Source organism: Mauremys reevesii, linkage group 1, assembly GCF_016161935.1.
Source record: "Mauremys reevesii isolate NIE-2019 linkage group 1, ASM1616193v1, whole genome shotgun sequence".
In the NCBI taxonomy this organism is placed as follows: Eukaryota; Metazoa; Chordata; order Testudines; family Geoemydidae; genus Mauremys; species Mauremys reevesii.
In genome coordinates, this window is record NC_052623.1 from 159,841,970 (window position 1) to 159,848,850 (window position 6,881).

Below are 6,881 nucleotides of genomic sequence, written 5' to 3' on the forward strand. Positions count from 1 at the left end.
TTATATCCACTAGAAACTGCAGGGTAACTCTTAGGTAGACAGAATGCAGTTAATCAAAACTACTTCCTGGGAGCTGATGTGCACCAATTCTCCTGGTTCCAGGGCTACTGAATGACTCAAGACCTGCTGTGAAGGTTTTCAAGGAGAATGTGCTGGATCAAGAAGGAAACCACAGGGGTCAACACACATCTCCATTACCTAGGAGTGGGGGGTGAGGGGGGGGGGAAAGGGGGTGGAAGACTCCTGCCCCTTAGGCTGCTCTGTGGCCTGGCCACTACTGCTGATGTATCTTGTGCTCTTGGTGGTGCTTCTCTCTTATAAGGGAGGCAAGAATTGCTGGCTGAGCCATGTCATTCTAGAATGCCTGCCCTGTCTCTCTCCCCTGCCCCCTTTCCGACCCCCACCAGTAGCGCAGAATGACCTGCTGCACAGCTGGCTTCATTGGCACAGAGGGTGCGTGGGCTTCTGGCATTCTGCCTCTGACTCACACAGTGCAACTACACCAGTTCCATGACTGTCAGGGACTTCGGCAGCCGAGGAGGAGGGGACAGGATTTGCCCTTGTGGAAAGATCTGGCATGGTCAGTAGTAAAGCCAGACCTTCCTGAGCTTGCCCTTGGCTGGGGCTCTGTTGGGAACCCAGACAGTAAAGAGTTCAGTCAAAGTTCCCAGAAGTGAGTCCCTAGGAAGCAGAAGCCTGATCAGCTGCATGTTTCTTTCAGTATGTCCTTGTCAAGCAGCAGAGCTGGCTTACGGGCAAGCAGTAAAATACAATTTTAACAACTTCTGCCAGTGTCTCTGCCACCTGACAAATCTGAACAGTCACAGTACCTTTCTGCCCATTTACCCAGCAGGGGAATACGCTGTCACATGGTGGAATACCTTACATGTGTGCCAGGTTCTCCAAGTGCTATACAAATAGTAGCCCTGTGAGAAAGGTCAGAATGATTGTAAAATGTGCATAAACAGGGAAACCAAGGTAAAGAGAAGAGAAATGACATCATACAGCAGGTCAATAGCAGAGCCAGGAACAGGAAAAGGCATCTTGCATCTGCATTCAAGGCTGCTGGAACAATTTGTATAATAGGGGTGCTACGCTCCATTGAATCAAACTGTAGACCCTGAATATAATGGAAACCACTTCAAGACAGGGGGTGCATCAGCACCCCTAGTTCCAGCACCTATGCCTGCATTTTCTGAACAATACTAAAATGTGATCTTCCCATCGTTCACCAAACACACACACAGAAATATGGAGAACCCTCCCCTCCCCTCCAATTTGTCAGTACTGATTTTCACTATCCTCCTAGTCTACGTACCATAGGTATCAACAGGGCTTTTCTCGTTGCTGGAGAGACAACAGCAGTACTTCATGCATGCCCAGCAGCAGGAGCTGAAGAATTTTTCAGCAAATGGGTGACTCCAGAGGCCACTAGAACTGGAAGGGAAGGGGAAAACAATGTATCTATATGTTTCTTTTGCACATTTGACCACTTTGTTTATCACCAGCTTCATTGCCTGCCCTGGTTAGTAAATTAGCATAGATGGTTTTATGATTCTGGAGACCTTTCCTGCAATGTATGAATTAAAAGCACCACCCAAGCTCTTCTGCCATCTGTATCCAGTCCCAGATACTGCTAGCCAATAAAAACATAGCTACCCAGTGGACTCCATTGTAGCATATGTGTGTCACAGTTCAGGACAAGTGCACATGCATTTCCCTCTCATAGTCCAGCAAAGACACCCACTCTTAGCTCCTGGCTCCTCAGGCATAACGTTTCTTGGGTGGAGATTTGTGTCTCTCCCTCTCTCTCTCTCCTGTCTGGGATTTTTCCAGGCTCCACAGTTCCCTGCCTACGCTGTGAGTTCGCCACCAAGTCAAACTGCTTAAGCAGCCCTGTGTCTATACTTTGCTTTCTCTTCCGAGATTATAATTGCCCACAGGTGTAAATTACCACATAGCCCTTTCTAAGCAAGCACTTTTATTCTTAAGGTGAACACATTACAGAGAAAACATATTAAAACAATAAATGAACATTCATGCATGATAATAAGCTTACCAGAGATCACCCCAACTCCAGCAAAGGCTCTACCAAGTGACCAATTCATTTTTGTCTGATGCATTGCTTAAAATAGCCCTTTGAACATCCAGGCCCACAATCATACATAAACTTTGCATTTTTAATACCATGGACTCCAAAGCTACTTAAGTTAATTCAATAAGGTTTTTCAAAGATATTGCAGGAAATTGCCGTAGCTGTCACACTGAGCATACAAGATGAAATACCGGACCCTCTATTTGCTAAACAAACTTAGTGTGCAAGCACATAATATCTGACACAGGTTTGCAGAACCTCTCCTAACAAAGAATCTTTGAAAGAAAACCCTCCTGTTGTTGCCCTTCCTATGACAGGCCTGAGGTGTGAACTGGCCTGTCAGATGATTTCTGGCTGCCTATCACACATCCTGTAGGCTGCTCTCCCCTGTTTCTGAACCAAACAAACCTGCAGCAATAGGAGGTTGCACCTCCTACCATCCAGCCTGCTCTCCTGAGCTACTTTACTTTATTTACAACACCAAATAGTTCTGCAGTTACATGTTTCACAGCCTGCCCTACATGACATCATGTTCCAACACCTGCTAAAGAGCCCATGAGGGAAAGCACCGATTAGCATACACAAATGCCGCACACATACCTTGTGGTGCGTCAGCTTGTTATCATAAGTAATTAATTGCTCAGTTGGCTGAAGAGATTATTTACCAATACTGCTCAAGTGATAACGCCTTGATTCCCAGGTTAAGTTTGACTTCGCATTACAAACAACCATAAACGTTAGTGCTGTCAAAGAATGCACCATAACATGTATTGATTTGCTTATCTGGAATCTCATAGTCATTAACAAAATAAGATTGTAGGAAGGTTTTGCCGTCAGGCTGCTCTTTAGCGGCAAACAGTGAAGTAAGAGGAATTTACTGTAGGGCCAAGCCTTCCAGATTACACACTGTATTAAAACCAGTTCTTTCAATCTCAGTTCATTACCATCAAAGAGACTTAGGAGTGCCATCTGCAGTTACAGGCTAATGCACATCTGTACCCACACACAGTTTCACCAGAAGCGGTTCTGTGCTGGAGACTCAAGTGAATCAATATCTTTTTTTTTTCTTATGCTTCTCTCTTCCTTTCTGAAAGGCAGAACACAAAGTCTTTCGGCATACCAGAGCCCCACTGAAATGAATAGATTCTAAGGCCAGAAGGCACCATTTTGATCGTCTAGTCTGACCTCCTGCATAACACAGGCCATAGGACTTCCCTGAATTAATTCTTGTTTGAACTAAAGCATCTCTTTCAAAATGCCCTATACAAGGGAGATTGCATCTGTTAAAAAACTATGAGCCAGATTTTCCTGAGTTCATCTTCCATTTAGGCATCTGAAAAAGGGGCCAGAGTTTCAAAAGAGCTCAGCAGCCAACAACTCCTAATGTTCTCTTCATTGTTCTCAACAGGAGCTGCTGTGTACTGAGCTCCTTTGAAAATCTGACCCAGGTGCATCAGAGAAATCCCTTAAAATGAATACCTCTTAAAGGAATGACCTGGTTAAATTAATAACATCAAGGACACCGAGAGTGAAAATGCCACTGAAATAGATAACTTTCATGGATACCTGCTTTGTAACACACCTAAAGGTACTTCACCATGGAAGGTAACCCTCTTAAGGGTAGCTACCAGGCTAGTTAGGCCAAAAAAACCCCAAACCAAACCAAAAAAAAAGAGATCTACCTTTAAATTGTCTTAATTTGAGAGGGAATATCCCTCAAAATACAAAACATTCCTCTCCCCCCATGAGAGAGTTTTTTTTTTAAATCTCTCACTTTGCTGCTGCTGAATTGAAAAACAAAGCAAGGTCCACTATTTTTGTGTGGACCACAACAGACAATCTGTGCTCCCCCTTCTGGCTCATATTTGCAGTCCTGAAGATTAACCAACACAATTTCTCGATGGATGATGCTGGCTAACAAACTGAGATGTCTCAGAATAAGACATCCGACAGGATGAAGCTGGGGTTTGTTAGACAAAAGCTGTGCTATATAAATTCAATTTCATTTCAACCATTGGTGGGGAGGGGAAAGAATCAATGGCTCAAACTCTGGTATCCTGGGCTTACATTTTCAAAACTGACTAGTGATTTTGGAGGGGCTCAACCTGAGACTTGTTAAAGGGGTCTGATTTTCAGAAGCATCGACACCTGCCCTCTGAAAGTTGTCTCAAACTTGGCCATCCAAAATCACTAGCCGCTTTTGAAAATTGAGGCCCTTACTCATTTCTTTCTATGGGCCCGAGGAGGGACAGTAAGGTTAGTGACAATGGCCAAATGGAAAAGGGCAAAACTAGTAGGGAAATAAAACCATAATTTTGATCATCTAAACGGCTGTGACTACAACAATGACAAAAACAAATTAGGAACCAACTTTGAACCTTCTTCTGACTTGTAGTGCCCTGAAAAATTAAGACCCCATGAAAGAAATAAGGCCTGTCTGATGTTTGCACAAGGCTGTGTGATCCATGGAAATGTCCATTGTGGAACAGTGGTATGGGCATTGCTAAATGGAGCACAAAAGGCTGGCCTCTCACTTCAGAAGTAAAATGCAATTTTTTCAGTTAGGCTCTGTGTAAGCTTGGAAGCTTGTCTCTCCCCAACAGAAGCTGGTCCAAAACAAGGTATTACCTCAACTCCCTTTTCTCTTTAATATCCTGGGACTGACACAGTTACAACAACACTGCATACCCCTTCCTCCACCTCACCCAAAGTAACACCTGTTTTAAAAAAAATCACTGCCTCTTTTGTATCCTTTTCAGTGTGTAGCGGTACGGCAGTCTCAGACATGTTACCACATCGCCAGAGCAAGAAGCTTTATATTTCTTGGATCACCCATTGGTGTATAACTTTATTTAGTTGCTTGCATGATGAGGAAGGGGGGGTCCCCTAATGGTCAGAGCACTAGCTCACTATAACCCCTTGTGCTCAAGTCTCTGGGTTGGCGGTAGTACTTTGCGGCTCAAATCCGCAATCAGCAGATGCACCACGTGCAGCAGTTCCCAAATGGTGGGACACAATCCCATGCCATCAGCAGATGGGGTCGCGGCCATACCCTAGTGTGCAGAGGATGCCATTTTGCTTCGCACAGCATCACTTTGCATGTATTGCATGTGAGAGGTCACGATGCACAGAAGACACCATTTTGCTCTACAAAATAGCATCCTTCACAAAATGTGACCTCTTGCGCACCATCCGTATGTATACCCCATCACAATACCACAGTGACTGTATTCTTGGCTTTCTCAGAAAGTTGGGGTCTTATCATACTAACATTTATACCCATGAGTAGTTTTACTCCTCTGTGTAACTGTGGGCAGGATGAAGCCTTTGAATTGTAATGCATTGCACGTCTACCTAGTCAAAAAAATAAAAATGATTATTACAGTCCTGCAGTCACAAATTATGGGCCTGATCTTGCAATGCCTTACTTACATGAGTAGTGCCATTGACACCAATGGGATTGCAGGGTTGGGTCCTAGGTGAGCGAGACTGTAGAGACTTGTTTTTTAAAGAGTTATTTTCTCCTCCTGAGATCACAGGCTATGTGCTGAAAATGTGTGTAATTATGCGTGATGCAGGACTCAATGCCATGAGGAAATTATGCTGAGCTCCTCATGTTCTGCCGATGTAGTGAATCAATTCAACCAATCCGTGAATGAAGAGAGCTGACTGCTGACATGGTAAAGTACATCTGACCATTTTTTCATTCGTTATCTTAAAAATACAAAAAGAAAAAAATAAAACAACCCCCCCCAACCAATTCCATACAATCCCTGTCTTGAAATTAGTACTCACTCTCCGTGTATGCCTTTGTCTCTCTTTGACTTAGGGTGAATGCAATTGAAAATGTCAGAGATGCAGCTCATATCTAACGTAAGAGGAGGATTACAGTTTTCCTGACATAGGAGGAGGGGGATTACAACAATGCAGCTGACGTAGGAGAGGACAGATTACAGTGTATCTGAAATAGTAGCAGTTATAGGAAAATTATTTACAGGGATGGATGGAAAATGAATTTAATATGTTCTGCCAGAGAAGGACAATAAGACATGCTGTACCAGTACTTCCACTTTCTGTAAAAATGTCTTATTTCTCACTTGTCCATCAGCAAAAACAATCTGTGCTATGCTACAGGAAACATCAGATGCAAATATCCTATTACTCTCTAAGGAAGGATACCTGTTTTCGTAACTTGTTCACTTGCTAAGGTCTCTTATTAGCGGCTCAGACAATAAGAGGATATATCTGGTTTTCCCATGGGCTACCAGTACTATAGGCATCTTGCTGCACTTGTGACTTTTATTTTGTTTCTGTTTTCTTCCAAACTAGCAATTCAATATACAGTATACAATAGTGCTGTTAATACCCTGTTCAAAACAGGCTGTACATACCAACCTGCCAGGCAGAGGTACAGACAGGCACAAGCAGATTAAGTGATTACTTGGGACACCAAGAAAATAATAACCACTGAGTTTCAAACAACAGGAAAGCAAAACAAATCTCAAAACCAAACACATTATAAAGCAGGGGTTTCACATTCATTTTTACTAGGGAGGGATGAAAAGTGACCTACCATAATTATAGGAAGGGGGATGGCTCAGATAGTGGGACATAAAACCTGTCACCTGTAGGTCACAAATTCAGATCCAGATAAAAAGGGACCCAAAATTGTTACCATCTAAAGGCTCTTTGGGGGCTTATAGATAATAAATAGCCGCAATTAACTATGTAGCCTCAGTTCATTTCCCATCCATGTGCCATGTCACTAAGAACTCCACCACAAGGG

The 6,881-nt window shown here is 43.3% G+C and overlaps 1 long non-coding RNA gene across 1 annotated transcript; it reads right to left on the reverse strand.

Annotated features, from left to right (window-relative positions):
* Positions 1-1,330: 1,330 nt before the first annotated feature.
* LOC120369149 lies at positions 1,331-5,735 on the reverse strand. The gene is made up of 3 exons (XR_005582954.1): positions 5,528-5,735; positions 5,367-5,449; positions 1,331-1,437 (listed from the first exon to the last, which is right to left on the reverse strand). It is a non-coding gene; the product is annotated as an uncharacterized LOC120369149 (long non-coding RNA).
* Positions 5,736-6,881: the final 1,146 nt, after the last annotated feature.